The sequence below is a fragment of the Bos indicus genome, chromosome 12, assembly GCF_029378745.1.
Source record: "Bos indicus isolate NIAB-ARS_2022 breed Sahiwal x Tharparkar chromosome 12, NIAB-ARS_B.indTharparkar_mat_pri_1.0, whole genome shotgun sequence".
Lineage (NCBI taxonomy): Eukaryota > Metazoa > Chordata > Mammalia > Artiodactyla > Bovidae > Bos > Bos indicus.
Window position 1 is genome coordinate 12,035,016 of NC_091771.1, and position 17,343 is coordinate 12,052,358.

The 17,343-nt window shown below is 42.8% G+C and overlaps 1 non-coding gene across 1 annotated transcript; it reads left to right on the top strand.

Annotated features, from left to right (window-relative positions):
- Positions 1 to 13,984: 13,984 nt before the first annotated feature.
- On the top strand, positions 13,985 to 14,056 carry TRNAW-CCA (transfer RNA tryptophan (anticodon CCA)). Its single transcript has one exon. It is a non-coding gene; the product is annotated as a tRNA-Trp (tRNA).
- Positions 14,057 to 17,343: the final 3,287 nt, after the last annotated feature.

The window sequence follows — 17,343 nt, forward strand, 5'->3', positions numbered from 1 at the left end:
TCAACATCTTCTCTTCTCACACCTCATTTTCAGTCAACCACCAAAGCTTTATCCTTCTATCTTTCTGACTTTGCTTCTGGTCTTTCCATTTGTATACTCAGTTCTCTCTGGCTCTCTAAGTCTTTCCCTCTCATTTAATTTCCAATTCTGTTTCCTTCTTCATTCTTCCTCATTCTCTGCTTTCCCCATTACCCACAGAAAGAACAAGAGGTTTTTCTTTTTTCTCTGTACATATGAAATATTGATGGTACTAAAATATGAAATGGAACACTTGCTATTCTCTTTCTAAAACCTGTATTAAATTACATATTTATGCAGACCTTGATTGATTTTTTATTGTTGTTGTTGTTTCTATGGGTCAGCAGATTTGGATAGAAAAAAGAAAAATAATTTCTACTGCAGAATTAATGAAGTGGTGTTTCCCTTATGGGCTACATAGTTAATAAATGGCTTCTTCCAACTCCTAAGAATTTAAAATTCTAAGGCAAATGTTTGTGTTACCAGAAATCCAGGGATAGTTTTTTTGCTCTTGTTAAAAGTGTTTTTTTTTTAGGACAAGATTTGCCTGAGAGGAAAAGGCTTTGCAAAATGAAGGAGAATCTCACAACGCAAAAGGGAGTCCTAACTCATATTCCTTATTGAACACCATTCAGTAGGGTTTGTTTCAGAATGCATTAGATAGATAGACAGGTCAGGTGGCTAGATATATGTAGGTATTTCTTTCCTTTGTTTTAGAAAAATATTACAGGATTTTTTTTCACAAGAATTATTGCATCTCAAGGAATTTTTAGTATCCATTTTTAACAGAGCATGTAAGACTTAAGCATTGGTGCTGTGATACTAACTTTTAATATTTGCTTTTGTTATGATGTGATATGGAGAAGGGAATGGCAACCACTTCAGTATTCTTGCCTTGAGAACCCCATGAACAGTATGAAAAGGTAAAAAGATATGACACTGAAAGATGAACTCCCTACGTGGATAAGTGCCCAGTATGCTACTGGAGAAGAGCAGAGAAATAGCTCCAGGAGGAATGAAGAGGCTGAGCCAAAGCAAAAACATTGCCCAATTGTGGATGTGACTGGTGATGGAAGTAAAGTCCGATGCTGTAAAGAGCAATATTGCATAGGAACCTGGAATGTTAGGTCCATGAATCAAGGTAAACTGGAATTGGTCAAACAGGAGATGGCAAGAGTGAACATTGACATTGTGGGCAAGAATCTCATAAGAAATGGAGTAGCCCTCATAGTCAACAAGAGTCCGAAAGGCAGTACTTGGGTACATTCTCAAAAACAACAGGATGATCTCTCTTCACTTCCAAGGCAAACTATTCAATATCACAGTAATCCAAGTCTATGCCCCAAGCAGTAATGCTGAAGAAGCTGAAGTTGAATGGTTCTGTGAAGACCTACAAGAAGTTCTAGAACTAACACCAAAGAAAGATGTCCTTTTCATTGTAGGGGACTGGAATGCAAAAGAAGGAAGTCAAGAGATACCTGGAGTAACAGACAAGTTTGGCCTTGGAGTACAAATTGAAGCAGGGCAAACGCTAAAAGAGTTTTGCCAAGAGAACGCACTGGTCATAGCAACACCCGTCTCCAACAACACAAGAGATGACTCTACACATGGACATCACCAGATGGTCAACACTGAAATCAGATTAATTATATTCTTTGCAGCCAAAGATGGAGAAGCTCTAAACAGTCAGCAAAAACAAGACCAGGAGTTGACTGTGGCTCAGATCATGAACTCCTTATTTCAAAATTCAGACTTAAATTGAGAAAAGTAGGGAAAATCACTAGACCATTCAGGTATGACCTAAATCAAATCCCTTATGTTTATACAGTGGAAGTGACAAACAGATTCAAGGGATTAGATCTGATAGACAGAGTGCCTGAAGAATTATGGATGGAGGTTCATAACATTGTACAGAAGGCAGTGATCAAAACCATCCCCAAGAAAAAGAAATGGAAAGAGGCAAAATGGTTGTCTGAGGAGGCCTTACAAATAGCTGAGAAAAGAAGAGAAGCGAAACACAAAGGAGAAAAGGAAAGACATATCCATCTGAACGCAGAGTTTACAGAGATAAGATAGCCTTCCTAAGTGATCAATGCAAAGAAATAGAGGAAAACAATAGAATGGGAAAGACTATAGATCTCTTCAAGAAAATTAGAAATACCAAGGGAATATTTCACGCAACAATGGGCACAATAAAGGACCCAAATAGCATGGACCTAACAGAAGCAGAAGATGTTAAGAGGTTTCAAGAATATACAGAAAAACTATACAAAAAAGATCTTCATGACCCAGATAACCACGATGGTGTCATCACTCACCTAGAGCCCAGACATCCTGGAGTATGAAGTCAAGTGAGTCTTAGGAAGCATTACTATGTAAAAAGCTAGTGGAGGTGACGGAATTCCAGTTGAGCTATTTCAAATCCTAAAAGATGATGCTGTGAAAGTGCTGCACTCAATATGCCAGCAAATTTAGAAAACTCAGCAGTGGCCACAGGACTGGAAAACATCAGTTTTCATTCCAATCCCAAAGGAAAGGCAATGCCAAAGATGTTCAAACTACCTCACAATTGCACTCATCTCACATGCTAGCAAAGTAATGCTCAAAATTCTCCAAGCCAGGATTCAACAGTACGTGAACCGATAGATTCCAGATGTTCAAGCTGGATTTAGAAAAGGCAGAGGAACCAGAAATCAAGTTGCCAACATTATTGGATCTTAGAAAATGCAAGAGAATTCCAGAAAAACATCTGTTTATGTTTCATTGACTATGCTAAAACCTCCGACTCTTTGTGACCACATGGATTATACAGCCCATGGAATTCTCCAGGCCAGAATACTGGAGTGGGTAGGAATCTTCCCGAACCAGAAATCAAACTAAGGTCTCTTGCATTGCAGGCGGATTCTTTACCAACTGAGCTATGAGGGAAGCCTTTGAAACTAACTGTGGAAAATTCTTCAAGAGATGGGAATACCAGACCACCTTATCTGCCTCTTGAGAAATCTGTATGCATGTCAAGAAGCAACAGTTAGAACTGGACATGGAACAGTGAACTGGTCCCAAATTGGGAAAGGAGAATGTCAAGACTGTATATTGTCACTCTGCTTATTTAACTTATATGCAGAGTATATCATGTGAAATGCAGGGCTGGATGAAGCACAAGCTGGAATCAAGATTGCTGGGAGAAATATCAGTCACCTCAGATATGCAGATGACACCACCCTTACGGCAGAAATTGAAGAACTAAAGAGCCTCTTGATGGAAGTGAAAGAGGAGAATGAAAAGGTTGGCTTAAAACTCATCATTCAAAAAGGTAAGACTATGGCTTCTGGTCCCATCACTTCATGGCAAATAGAAGGGGAAACAATGGAAACAGTGACAGACTTCATTTACTTGGACTCCAAAATCACTGTAGATGGTGACTGCAGCCATGAAATTAAAAGATGCTTGCTCCTTAGAAGGAAAGCTATGACAAATCTAGAAAGTATATTAAAAACCAGAGATATTACTTTGCCGACAAAGGTCCGTCTAGTCAAAGCTATGGTTTTTCAGTAGTCATGTATGGATGTGAGAGTTGGAGCATAAAGAAGGCTGACCACTAAAGTATTAATGCTTTTGAACTAAGCATCAGTGTTGCTTAGTGTTGGAGAAGACTCTTGAGAGTCCCTTGGACTGCAAGGAGATCCAACCAGTCCATCCTAAAGGCAATCAGTCCTGAATATTCATTGGAAGGACTGATGCTGAAACTGAAGCTCCAATACTCTGGCCACCTGGTGCAAAATGCTGACTTTTTGGAAAAGACCCTGATGCTGAGAAAGATTGAAGGCAGGAGGAAATGGGGACGACAAAGGATGAGATGATTGGATGGCATCACTGACTCAGTGGACATGAGTTTGAGCAAGCTCTAGAAGTTGGTGATGGACAGGGAAGCCTGGAGTGCTGCAGTCCATGGGGTTATAAAGAGTTGGAATTGGACTGAGCGACTGAACTGAACTGATGATGTGATATGGGGCTTCCCAGGTGGCGCTAGTGGTAAAGAACCCCCCTGCCAGTGCAAGAGACGTAAGAGACTTGTGTTCAATCCCTGAGTCAGGAAGAATCCCAGGAGGAGAGTATGGCAACCCTTCCAGTTTTCTTGCCTGGAGAATCCCATGGACAGAGGAGCCTGGTGAGATATAGTCCGTGGGGTCACAAAGAGTCAGACAATACTGAGCAACTGAGCATACACATGTGATGTGATATATTACACCGGTGGTCCAGTGGCTAAGAGTCTGCACTCCCAATGCCGTGGGCACAGGTTTGATCCTTGGTCAGGGAACCAACCCCACGTGTCACAACTAAAGATCATTCGTGCAGCAACTGAGACCCAGCACAGGCAAATACATAAATAATGTTTTTTTTTTTAAAGAATACAGAAAGTTCCTGGCTTACTTGTGCCCAGTTAGCCCCAGTTCTTTGCCTGTGCTGCTGCTGTGAAAGTGGTCCTCTCTCGTATCAGCTGCTGAAAATGTCCCTCTTTCACTGGGGATCCCTTTCCTCTTAGGCTAATACAGACCCTCTGCCACCAGAATGACACGTCTCAAGCGCGCTGCTATTCCTTAGACCTTGCCACTTCTCCTCACTTCTCAACTTTTTCTTCAGGGCCTCACTGTGCCCCAAACTGGGAGTGGAGCAGGCTTAATTCTGCAACCCTCTATGGCAGGTAGAGGATGTAGTGTCTACCCTTAAGATGCTCACAGTTTCACAGGAGAAACAGAAGGATGCAACTAGAAATGCTAAGTGGGAAGAGTACACTGAGGTATGGGGAGGAGCCCTGTCCAGCCCTGCTGGAGGGTCCAGAAAGGAATGATCAGGTGAAATGGATGCAGGAGTAGCAAGCAGATGACAGGAGGTAGACAGGAGCCAGGGAGGAGTTTATGTGATCCTGAGGGTACCTGAAGGATCCTATCCTTCAGCAGGAGAGCTGGTGGTGAAACGTGTCTGCCTACGGGATGTGGATGGCCAGGAGAAGAGTTGAGGCAGTGAGAATCTTGTGAATCACAGAGGAGAGAGGGTGAGAGCTTAAGCCAGGCAACAGCTGAGGGTGCAAAAACAGATGAGTAAGAGGCGAGTTGGAAGGTGGAAAAAGTACATTGTAAGGAAGGATGGGGCATGTGGCTCTGGGAAGAAGAACAGCGAAGGCTTTTGAGAGGAGAGGAGAGAGAAAACAGAGGAGAAGGAGGAGAGAGAAATGGAGATGAGGGATGGTGCTGGGCAAAGAGAGAACAGGGCAGAGAGAAAGGGCGGAACATGTCCATTACCACCCTTCCCACCCTGCTAGAAGCACGGGGTTGTGTCTTCAAGGAAGATGAGAAAGACTGGAGAAATTAAGAAATGGTGAGAGCCCAGATGAATCAAAATTGGGTAAGAGGAGGGGGATTTGTCTAGCTTTGCTTCTCACATTCACCCTGCAAGTCCCTTGACCCCTCCTCCTTTTTAAGCTTCTGTTCCCGTTTTTCTTTCTTTTCTTTTTATTGATGGCTTTTAATACCATTTAGTCACATAATTTGCAGTGACATAGGTTCATAAAAGGTGTTTATGACTGGTTGGTAACTTAGTCTCATCTTGGGGTTTCTTTTAAAATTGAGACTAGGGGAACTAGGTACCAGTTTGGGGGCTTCCCTTGTAACTCAGACAGTAAAGAATCTGCCTGCAAGGCAGGAGATGCCGGTTCAATCCCTGGATCGGGAAGATGCCCTGGAGAAGGGAATGGGGCTACCCCCTCCAGAATTCTTGCCTGGAGAATCCGATGGACTGATGAGACTGGTATGGGCTACAGTCCACCGGGATCCCAAAGAGTCTGACCCGACTGAGCGACTAACACTTTCACTTTCTTTCACTTAAAGGGTATTTTAGGATACATTTACTATGAACTCAAAAGGTACACTGATATCAGTTGTGTAAATAGCAAATGTGAATGTCATTTACTTAAGCCTATTGATTCACATTTTTCAAAAAGCACCCTCATTTGTCTGCATGCATGTGTGCTTGCTCAGTCATGTCTGACTCTTTGTGATCCCACGGACTGTAGCCCGGCAGGCTCCTCTGTCCATGGAATTTTCCGGGCAAGAATACTGGAGCCAGTTACCATTTCCTTCTCCATCTTTCTTTTATTTTTAAAATTCTTTCTTTATGTATTTGACTGCTCTGAGTCCGAGTTGCAGCGGGATCTTTCAGTTGCAGTGTGTCTGCGTGTGTGTGTGTCTGTGTGGGTGTGCTCACACATGCACTCAGGTGTCGATCTCTTAATTGAGGCGTATAGGACCTAGTTCCCTGACCAGGGATGTATCCTCAGCCCCCTGTGCTGGGAGCACAGAATCTAGCCACTGGAGCATGAGGGCATTCCCTTTGCTCCCATTTTTCAAGTTTTCTTTATCCCGTGAGTAGCCACTTGAATTGTATTGTAAAGCGAGTGAATAATCTGTCTGCTTAAAAAATCTTTCTCAGTGGGCCTTCCCTGGTGGTCTTGTGGGAATCCACCTAGCAATACAGGGTATGCAGGTTCAATTCCTGGTCTGGGAAGATCCCACGTGCTATAGAGCTATGAAGCCCATGCGCCTCCACTAGAGAAGGCCCCAAGCTGCTTCACTATGATGCAACTAAGACCTGGTGAAGTCAAATAAATAAGTAAAGGAGGATTTTTTTTAAACTCTCGAAGTATATTTTATAACAAAAGAAAAACTAAGTCTTTACAGTTCCAGATACTCTTGCTTTTGTGGGATCACCCAGGAAAGGAAACACATTGTTTCAATGGGCAGTAAGTTTCCAGTTCCAACCACATGTCTTGTAGTCAAGTCTTGGAAAAAAAATTCTGTATTTGAGTTCAAAATTCACCATATTCAGTATATACTATGAAGAGGAAAATTAGAAAATGCTTTAAATGCTCTCCTCTTAAACTTTGGCTTGTTTCTGCTGATTACTCACTATCTGAAAGTGCATGATAGTTATATTTAGAAGGAAAGTGAGAAATTCAGTCAAGAATGTTTTCATACATCCATAAATATTTGGCATTATATAGATAATTTCTTGCATTTGCATACAAAACAAGTTTCTAAGCACTTTTGCATAATAGTGTTCTTTTAATAAGGTGCCCCTGATGGCCTCTGAATTCCTAGAACAGGACACCCTGAAAGAGAGAAGACTGATAAAGGATCTTTACTGAGGTTGGCACAGTGCCATTTGGATTTGCTCTTGACATGGCACTTTTCAAAATAGAATAACCCATATTTGGGGAATACACTAATATTAGACTTTGGTGTGTTTATCTTATTAGGGCCATAGGCCAGGCCACAGTCTTGTGGGTGGCAGAAGGGTTTCCTATGAGTGCCATGGACCTTCCCACCGTCACTCCTGCGGGAGGGAGGTACGCCCTGGGGTAGCACCTGAGGATGTGGAAATGAAGCCTCAAGTATTCTCTCTTGGGGTTGGTGGTCAGTTTAGCTAGAACAGGAGGCAAAGCGAGGCCGAGACATGTTCAGATGATTTGTGGTGGTGATCTGGAGGTGCTGAGTTTTGTGGCAGACACAAGAATGTGGGCTTCTCAGAGAATCCTTCAAGAAAAACTCGTTGCCCAGCTGTGAGGAGCAGGGTCAGGGATGGCCTCCAGCTGTTAACTCTTTTAGGTCCAGCTTCACAAACATACGCTCTGCTCTGGGGCTCCTGGAAACTTCCTCAGATCTGTGTCTTGTCTGATAGCTCATGTACCCAATCCCAGGGCCCCCCTTTGCTTCCCTCAGGTCTTATTCCCTACTAAACTGTCTGCACACACCACCCCACACTCCCATTTGCTTCCACAAGAGCCTAACAGACAGGAGATCTCCTTTAAAAGTCACAGACTGGTGTTCACCATGTTGCGGGCTCAGGGTGGAAGGAAGCCGTCCACCTCTCGGGAGGGTAGAAGGAGAGCCTCCAGGCAGCACGCTGATGCTTGTGGCAGAAGAGTGACAGCCTGACAAAGAGGAATCGGGACCAGAGAAGCTATTTCTGAGCTCACCTAGGAGGCCCTCGGAGCCCCTCAGAATCAGCTAGGGATGCCCCGAGGACCCTGGCTCCCGGTAACACGTCCAGGGGCTACTTACGCCATCAGTGGTAGGTTGTAGTCCACTGAATCTGTACCACGAGAGCCCAAAAGACAGATAGATTTTGTTGTCCCCATTTTACAGATGGAAAAACTGAGTGACCATTCTAGGAGTTAATTCTAGAATGTTTTTTCTAGAAAGTTAATTCTAGGAGTTGACTAGGTTTTCTTTTCTGTATTCCACAACAGCCCCAGGCTCACCACCTTTTCAAGGCACTGCAGCTATTGGGTCACTGTGAGTGAGTGGAAGTTGCTCAGTCGTGTTCAACTCTTTGTGACCGCATGGACTCTACAGTCCATGGAATTCTCCAGGCCGGAATAATGGAGTGGGTAGCCTTTCCCTTCTCCAGGGGATCTTCCCAACCAAGGGATCGAACCCAGGTCTCCCTTAATGCAGGGGGATTTTTTACAGCTGAGCTACCACTGTTTCCTATTAAATAACCAAGTCTGTTGTAGAAAGGCATTTCATGGGCCTGGAATAATTCCGTGCTTTAGGTCTGGGAGTCAGACCTCCAAAGAGCAGCGTGGCGGTACTTTTTCACCATGAGAGGCCTTTTAGTGTTACCAGGAAGCACATTTGTTTGTTTAAACAAAACTACACTGTTTTAGAGGGAACATGAGAGTCTGCATTAGTCAAAAAAAAAAAAAGTATACATTTTCCCGTAGCTTTCATTTCTGACTCTCATCCATTGTATGACAGGGCTTTTTGCTGAAAAATGTCCATGAGCAAGTATTTTCTAATATCTTAATTATTCAGAAGAAATTTAAGGTTAAAATCAAGAAATTTTAAGGTTAAAATTTTCTAAACTTTCTGTGTGTGCTCCTCCTGCCGTGTGGGCTTCCCTCTTGGAATCAGTATTTCCTTCAACAAATATTTCCTTACATATAGATAATCCTTTATCTTTTTCCCTCTGATGAATTTGTTCCCAGTGCTTTTGACTCATTTTGAATTGCTTTTGCATCACAACGCTTACTTTTCTCGGTAACTTCTTTGTCTTACCCATCCCTATTTTTGTTACTGTTGTTGCAGCTTAACATTTATGGTGAATCTCCTTTGGTTAAGCCCTGAAAATGGTCTGTACTCCTGGAGCTCATGCTCTGTTTTTGGTTTTTATTTTATTGTTTCTGGTGTTTTTTTGTTTTAATGATTTTTTTTGTGAGTTTTTTTTTCTTGGCCATGCTTGTAGGATCTTCGTTCCCCAACCAGGGATGAACCCATGCCCCCAGGAGTGAAAGCGCAGAGTCCCTAACTACTGGGCCACCAAGGAATTCCTGTTTATTAAAAGAATTTATTTATATATTTATGCCTTCGTTCATTCACTGTTGGCTGTGCCGGGTCTTTGTCGCTGCACTCGGGCTTCCTCCTGCTGCGGAGCACGGGCGTCTCGTGGTGGTGCCTCCTCCTGCTGCGGAGCGCACGCTCCAGTCCCACAGGCTTCGGGAGTTGCAGCACCTTGGCTCAGTAGTCGTTGCTCTCAGGCTTCAGAGCACAGGCTCAGTACTTGTGGTGCAGAGGCTTAGTGGTCCCGAGCCATGTGGAATCTTCAAGGACCAGGGATCAAACCCAGATCACGCCTCTCAACTGGCAGGCAGATTCTTAACCACCGGACCACAAGGCAAGTCCAGAATTCCTGTTTTTTAAAAAGTATCTTCTTTGCTTTCCTAAGTCCCTCTGGGATTTTTACTTTTCCTGCCCCTGCATCTTACACAAAAAATGAAAATAAATTTAAAAGATTTGATTCTGTTTTGACCAGTCAACCCTTCCCATAAGAGAAATCTAGTAAAAATTATTAATCCTTCATCTGGTACACATTCTCAGCTGCCTTGGGCAATTTCTGAGTGGTTATTGCTAAACCTGCTTTACAGCAGTTAAAATAATTATCCTTGTATTTCTTTTTCATGCTCAATTTTCTCCTGGACTTTATTTCTGAGCTTTGTAACTTTTCCAAGGAAAATGAACAATGATTTTACTGAACTTTCTTGTGCTTCAAGCTCTTTATACTAAGCTCTGTGTCTAAAGGAATTTTTTCTTTTATTCTCAGTACCACGGGCCAGGAAATATTTTAACCACTGGTTTCTAGAACTTTATTCTCTGGCCATTATGCTCTATGAACAATCTAGCAATTTTCTTCTACCTGTCATGACCACAGAGGGAAAGTAGAGTAATATTAATCTATGAAAATATTTAGATCTGACCTCTACAACTGAGAGGAAAAAAATGAACTTAAATGGGCAAGAATCGTGTTTGTTTTTGTCCAAGTTATTTATTAACACATGACAGAAACTACCATCAGTTCAGTTCAGTTCAGTCGCTCAGTCGTGTCCGACTCTTTGTGACCCCATGAATCGCAGCACGCCAGGCCTCCCTGTCCATCACCAACTCCCAGAGTTCACTCAGATTCATGTCCATCGAGTCACTGATGCCATCCAGCCATCTCATCCTCTGTCGTCCCCTTCTCCTCCTGCCCCCAATCCCTCCCAGCATCAGAGTCTTTTCCAAGGAGTCAACTCTTCGCATGAGGTGGCCAAAGTACTGGAGTTTCAGCTTTAGCATCATTCCTTCCAAAGAAATCCCAGGGCTGATCTCCTTCAGATGGACTGGTTGGATCTCCTTGAAGTCCAAGGGACTCTCAAGAGTCTTCTCCAACACCACAGTTCAAAAGCATCAATTCTTCGGCGCTCAGCCTTCTTCACAGTCCAACTCTCACATCCATACATGACCACAGGAAAAAACATAGCCTTGACTAGATGGACCTTTGTTGGCAAAGTAATGTCTCTGCTTTTGAATATGCTATCTAGGTTGGTCATAACTTTCCTTCCAAGGAGTAAGCATCTTTTAATTTCATGGCTGCAGTCACCATCTGCAGTGATTTTAGAGCCCCCCAAAATAAAATCTGACACTGTTTCCACTGTTTCCCCATCTATTTCCCATGAAGTGATGGGACCAGATGCCGTGATCTTCGTTTTCTGAATGTTGAGCTTTAAGCCAACTTTTTCACTCTCCACTTTCCCTTTCATCAAGAGGCTCTTTAGTTCCTTTTCACTTTCTGCCATAAGGGTGGTGTCATCTGCATATCTGAGGTTATTGATATTTCTCCCAACAATCTTGATTCCAGCTTGTGCTCCTTCCAGCCCAGCGTTTCTCATGATGTACTCTGCATATAAGTTAAATAAGCAGGGTGACAATATACAGCCTTGACGTCCTCCTTTTCCTATTTGGAACCAGTCTGTTGTTCCATGTCCAGTTCTAACTGTTGCTTTCTGACCTGCATACAGATTTCTCAAGAGGCAGGTCAAGAACTACCATACTATGAAATAATTCTCTGTTAATTATAAAACACTGCTTTTCCAGGATGCTAAAACCTCTAAACTTTTAAAGTTTTGAACTGTATTTCTAGAATCATTTTTACGAATGACTTTTTTTTCCTAATGGCTGCTTTTTAATATAACTTTTTATAAATATAAAGTTTTCAAAATTCTCACACATCTTAAGTGAAAAAAGGAACTTTCATGTTAACTAATATAATCTTTTATAATTTGAAAATGCTTACCTCAATAGAATCACAGAATTTACACTGGAAGAAAAACCAAGAGATTATCTAGTGTAACTTTCCATAGAATGCTGAATTCTCTCCAACCACGTTGTTGAGATGCGCTCATTCAGGTTTTGCATGAATGCTTCCACTGTAAAGAGCTCCCGTGAAAGCTCATTTTAGGTAAATACCTCTCAGATTAAAGAAGTCATTTGATTTGGATCTCAGTCTGCTCTATTCCTTCCATCTTTGGTACCAGTTTTCCCTTTTGGAATAATGCATATCAGGTCTGCTTTTCATTCTACATGGTAGCTCTTTATATATTTAAAAATTGAGACCAACATCGCCTTCTCATTCCCTTTTCCAGGTTAAATGCTGACATCTTCTTCAGTTGTACTTGGTGTTCAATTCTTTCTCCCCCTTACCTAATTCTTGAATGATACTCTTGTAAGTGATATGCAAAGTTATACTCAATACTTTTTCTATTTAAAAAAATTTATTTTTACTAAGATATAACTGACATACATTAGTTTCCCTTGTAGCTCAGTTGGTAAAGAATCCGCCTGCATTATGGGAGACCTGGGTTCGATCCCTGGGTTGGGAAGATCCCCTGGAGAAGGAAATGGCAACTCACTCCAGTATCCTTGCCTGGAAAATCTCATGGACAGAGGAGTCTGGTGGGCTGCAATCCATGGGGTCGCAAAGAGTCGGCACGACTGAGCGACTAATATTTACACTTATCTTAGTTTCAGGTGTACATTATGATTCAGTTTATGTATATGCTGCACACTGATCACCACAATCTGTCTAATTAGCGTCCATCACCACACGTAGTTACGAATTGTTTTCTTATGATAATCACTTTTGTAATCTACTTTCTTAACAACTTTCGAATATTCTGTACAGTATTATTAACTATAGATGCCATGTTGGGCTTTACGCCCCCACAACTCACTTACTTCATAATGGAAAGTTTGTACCTTTGACCACCTTCACACATTTTGCCCACCCACCTTCCCTCCCTCTGCTGCTGCTAAGTCGCTTCAGTCGTGTCCGACTCTGTGCAACCCCATAGTCGTCAGCCCACCAGGCTCCCCCACCCCTGGGATTCTCCAGAGAAGAACACTGGAGTGGGTTGCCATCTCCTTCCCCAATGCATGAAAGGGAAAAGTGAAAGTGAAGTCGCTCAGTCGTGTCCGACTCTTCGCGACCCCATGGACTGCAGCCTTCCAGGCTCCTCCATCCATGGGGTTTTCCAGGCAAGAGTACTGGAGTGGGGTGCCATTGCCTTCTCCGTCCCTCCCTCTAGCAACCACCAGCTTGTTCTCTGTATCTAGGAGTCCAGTTTTGTTTTGTTTTCAGCTTCCACATGTAAGTGAGAACATATGATATTTGTCTTTCTCTGTCTGACGTTTCTCTTAGCCTCATATCCTCAAGATCCGTTAATGTTATCTGTACAAAATTTCATTCTTTTTATGGTAGAATAATATTCCGTCATGTGTGTATGTATATACATATAAATATATAGATATATACTTTTTCATTATTCATCTCAGTGTATACTTGGGTTGTCTCAGGGTCTTAACTCTTATAAATAATACTGCAATGGACATGGGGCTGTATGTATCTTTTCAAGTCCGTGTTTTTGTTTCCTTCAGATAAATACCCAGAAGTGGAATTGCTGGATCATATCATAGCTCTATTTTTAGTTCTTTGAGGAGCTCCCATACTGTTTTCCATAGTGGCTGCACCAATTTACATTCCCACCAACAGTGCACAAGAGTTCCCTCTCTCCACATCCTTACCAACACTTCTTATTTCTTGTCCTTTTGATAATAGCCATTCTAAAAGGTATGAAGCCATATCTCATTGGTTTTATTTGCATTTTCCTGGTGGTTAATGATGTTGAGCACCTTTTCATACACCTGTAGGCAATCTGTATATCTTCTTTGGAAAAATGTCTATTCAGATCCTCTACTCATTTTTAAAACAGTTTTTGCTGTTGAGTTTTATGAATTCTTTATGTGTTTTGGATATTGATCTCTTATCAAATATATGATTTTCGAATATTTTCTCCCATTCTGCACATTGCTTCTTCATTTTGTTGATGGTTTCTTTTGCTTTTATATGCAATTCTTGTTTTAAAGGATATCTTCCACAAAGTGAAAAGACAACCCACAGAAAAGGAGAATATGTTTGCAAATTGTATATCTGACATGAGACTTGTTCCCAGAACATAGGAAGAATCTTTAGAACTTAATGATAAAAACCAAATGAATAATCCAATTTAAAAATAGGCAAAGGAGTTGAATGGGCTTCCCTAGTAGCTCAGACGGTAAAGCATCTGCCTCCAATGCAGGAGACCCAGGTTTGATCCCTGGGTTGGGAAATCCCCTGGGGAAGGAAATGGCAACCCACCCCAGTATCCTTGTCTGGAAAATTCCCTGGACAGAGGAGCCTGGCAGGCTACAGGCCATGGAGTCACAAAGAGTCAGACACGAGTGAGTGACTAACACATACACACAAAGGAATTGAATAGACATTTCTCCAGAGAAGACGTGTTAAAGTACAGTAAAGATATTCACTAATATGAATAATTAGTCATTAGGGAAATGTTAATCAAAATCAGAAGGAGATACCGCTTCACACATGAATGGCTATAATAAAAAAGATAGCCGTTAACAAGTTGCAGCAAAGATATGATACAATTAAAACTTTCTTGCATTGCTGATAGAGATGTAAAATGGTACAACCACTTTGGAAAACAGTTTGGCTGTGCCTCAAAAGTTAGACAGGCCACCCTGAGCTGCTCCCAGGAGAGTGTGGAGAGAAGTGTGGTTCTTCTCATTCTTTTTATTTAGCAAGTCAAGTTCATCGTCCAAAACCTGGGATCATATGTGAGTTCTAGAGATAGAAGTCAGCTAAAAGAAAAAGAAAGCTTGTCTTTAGTGAACCAGAAGCAAGTCAAAAAGCCAGGTTTCATTTTTATTTTGAGGGGGGGAATAAAAAAATACTAAATTAGTTTCCATTTCCCAGGCCACCTGCAATGCAGGAGACCCCAGTTTGATTCCTGAGTTGGGAAGATCCCCTGGAGAAGGGATAGACTATCCACTCCAGTATTCTTGGGCTTCCCTTGTGGCCCAGCTGGTAAAGAGTCGGCCTGCTATGCGGGAGACTGGGTTTGATCCCTGGGTTGGGAAAATCCACTGGAGAAGGGAAAGGCTACCCACTCCAGTATTCTGGCCTGGAGAATTCCATGAAGTTTCAAAGAGCTGGACATGACTGAGTGACTTTCACTTCCCATTCTAAGTTCTCCATATTAGCCCCAGTTTTGCTCCTGTAGCAGAAAAACACTATAGGTGTTTTCAGAGAAATTAAAATCAAACAGTGGAACCTACACTCCTGGCCAGGCTGCTGTCTTAGTAGAGTTGGGAAACAATGTCAAATGTATAAGCATATGTGTCAAAGAACAGAAACCAAGGCCGGAAGCCTCATGATGACTGAGTTCCTTTCTTTTTTCCCTCCTTCACTTCCTTCCTTCCACAAGGTGGTTAACATTGCCCAGCATACAACAGGGCTTCCCAGGTGGCTCAGTGGTAAAGCATCTGCCTGCCAACACAGGAGATGCAGAAGACAGCTTCGATCCCTAGGTGGCAAAGATTCCCTGAAGAAGAATATGGCAACCCACTCCAGTATTCTTGCCTGGGAAACCCCATGGACATAGGAACCTGGTAGTCCATGGGCCTGCAAAAGAGGCGGACATGACTTAGCAACTAAACAGCAAAGTACAATGGCACCATCAATTCAATGGACATGAGTCTGAGCAAACTTCGGGAGACAGTGGAGTACAGGGAAGCCTGTTGGGCTTCAGTCCACGGGGTTGCAAAAGAGTTGGACACGACTTTTCAACTGAACAGAACAGGAACACACAAGACCAGAAGAAATGCCCTCCTTGCTTAGGAGTGAATCTCTGATTATCCTGACTCCCAGCCCAATCCTCAACCATCCTCTACTTTCCATTTCCTTCTCCAAAAGCCTCTTAAAAAGTCTGCTCGCACGTCTGCGGTGAGAATAAAGCTGTGTATTTTCAACTCTCCCTGTTCATCTGGGGTGAGACTGAACCCGAAAGCCTTGTGTGCTCACACCTAGCACACGAGTCTGGACAGGGCCTCCTGTTCACTACCACTGCCTCCACGAGTGGACCTTGGGGGGCAGGATCGGGCAGTATTCCCATTTTACAGATAAGTGCCTTCACACGGCTAGCCTCTTCACGTATCACTGCCTTTTAGTGGCAAAGCGGCTTGTGTAACTCAATGAAGCCACAAGCCGTGTGGTGCAGGGCCACCCAAGACAGATAGGTCATAGTGGAGAGTTCTGGCAAAACACGATCCACTGGAGGAAGGAATGGCAAACCACCTCAGTATAATTGCCAAGAGAACCCCATGAACAGAAGCCTGGCGCAGTCCACGGGGTCACGCAGAGTCGGACACGGCTTGGCGATAGAACAGCAGCAGCAACATAGCTGTTGGTGAAAAAGCCTGTTTTCAACTCCAGTGTGTGTTTCTGCACAGCCTTGGCTTGACATTAGCATGCTGTTTCAGCTCTTCTGTGTTATAACGCTTTGAAATTTGGAAGACTGAACCAATATCTTTTGTTGTGGTTGAAATATGCATAACCTAAAATTTACCATTTTATTCATTGTTAAGTGCACAATTCAGTGTCATTAATTATACTCACAGTGTTATGCAAACATCATTACTATCCAGTTGCAGAACGTTTTCATCTTCCCAAACAGGAAGTCTGTACCCATTAAACAATAACTTTTCATTCCCTGTCTCCCTAGCCCCTGGTAACCCCTGTTCTACTTTCTGTCTCTGTGGATTTGCCGCTTCTATGTACCTTGTACAAGTGGAATCATACAGTATTTCTCCTTCTGTTGGACCCATACAATTTTGGGAGTGAAAGAGTAAATGATTCCAGCCAAGTGAAGACCTTTGAAATATGTCTGGGCATTCCCACCGTGTGGTCAGTGTTTAGCTTTCCCGATTCTCACTAGCCACATGATCCTTACACTCGTGTGTATTTCAGTGGCCTTTGTGATCAGGATACCTGTTCAAATCTCCCTGCAGCCCTCCAAGTTCTGGCTTCTCACACTCTGTTCAAGTGGCACCGTATTCTGTACGCCCGACACAGATAAGGAAGGAACAACCACATAGTACTTCATTTTTCACAAAGTGCTTTATGAGACGTGCCTTTTATTTTCCTCACGACACCCATATGAGGTAGATGGTCTAGAATTCAAGACAGGATGTGACTTACCTACAATGTGATGGCTAACAAGTGCAAAGCCACGAATCTAGTCTGTGGGCTTCTCTCAGTCTCTCCTCGCCCTTCTCCCAAATTCTGTCCCCTCTCTCTTTTTAAAAAATATTTGTTTGGCTGAGCTGGATCTTAGTTGTGGCATTCAGTGTCTTCATTTCTTCGCTTTGGCACATGGGACTTCTCTCTAGTTATGGCTCCTGGGCTTAGTTGGCCCTTGGCACGTGGGAGCTTCCTCCCCAACCAGAGATGGAATCCATGCTCTCTTTATTGGAAGGCAGATTCTTAATCACTGAACCACCAGGGAAGTCCCTGTCCACTCCCTCTTTTTAAAGAAGTTCAACCACTGAGTAGGAC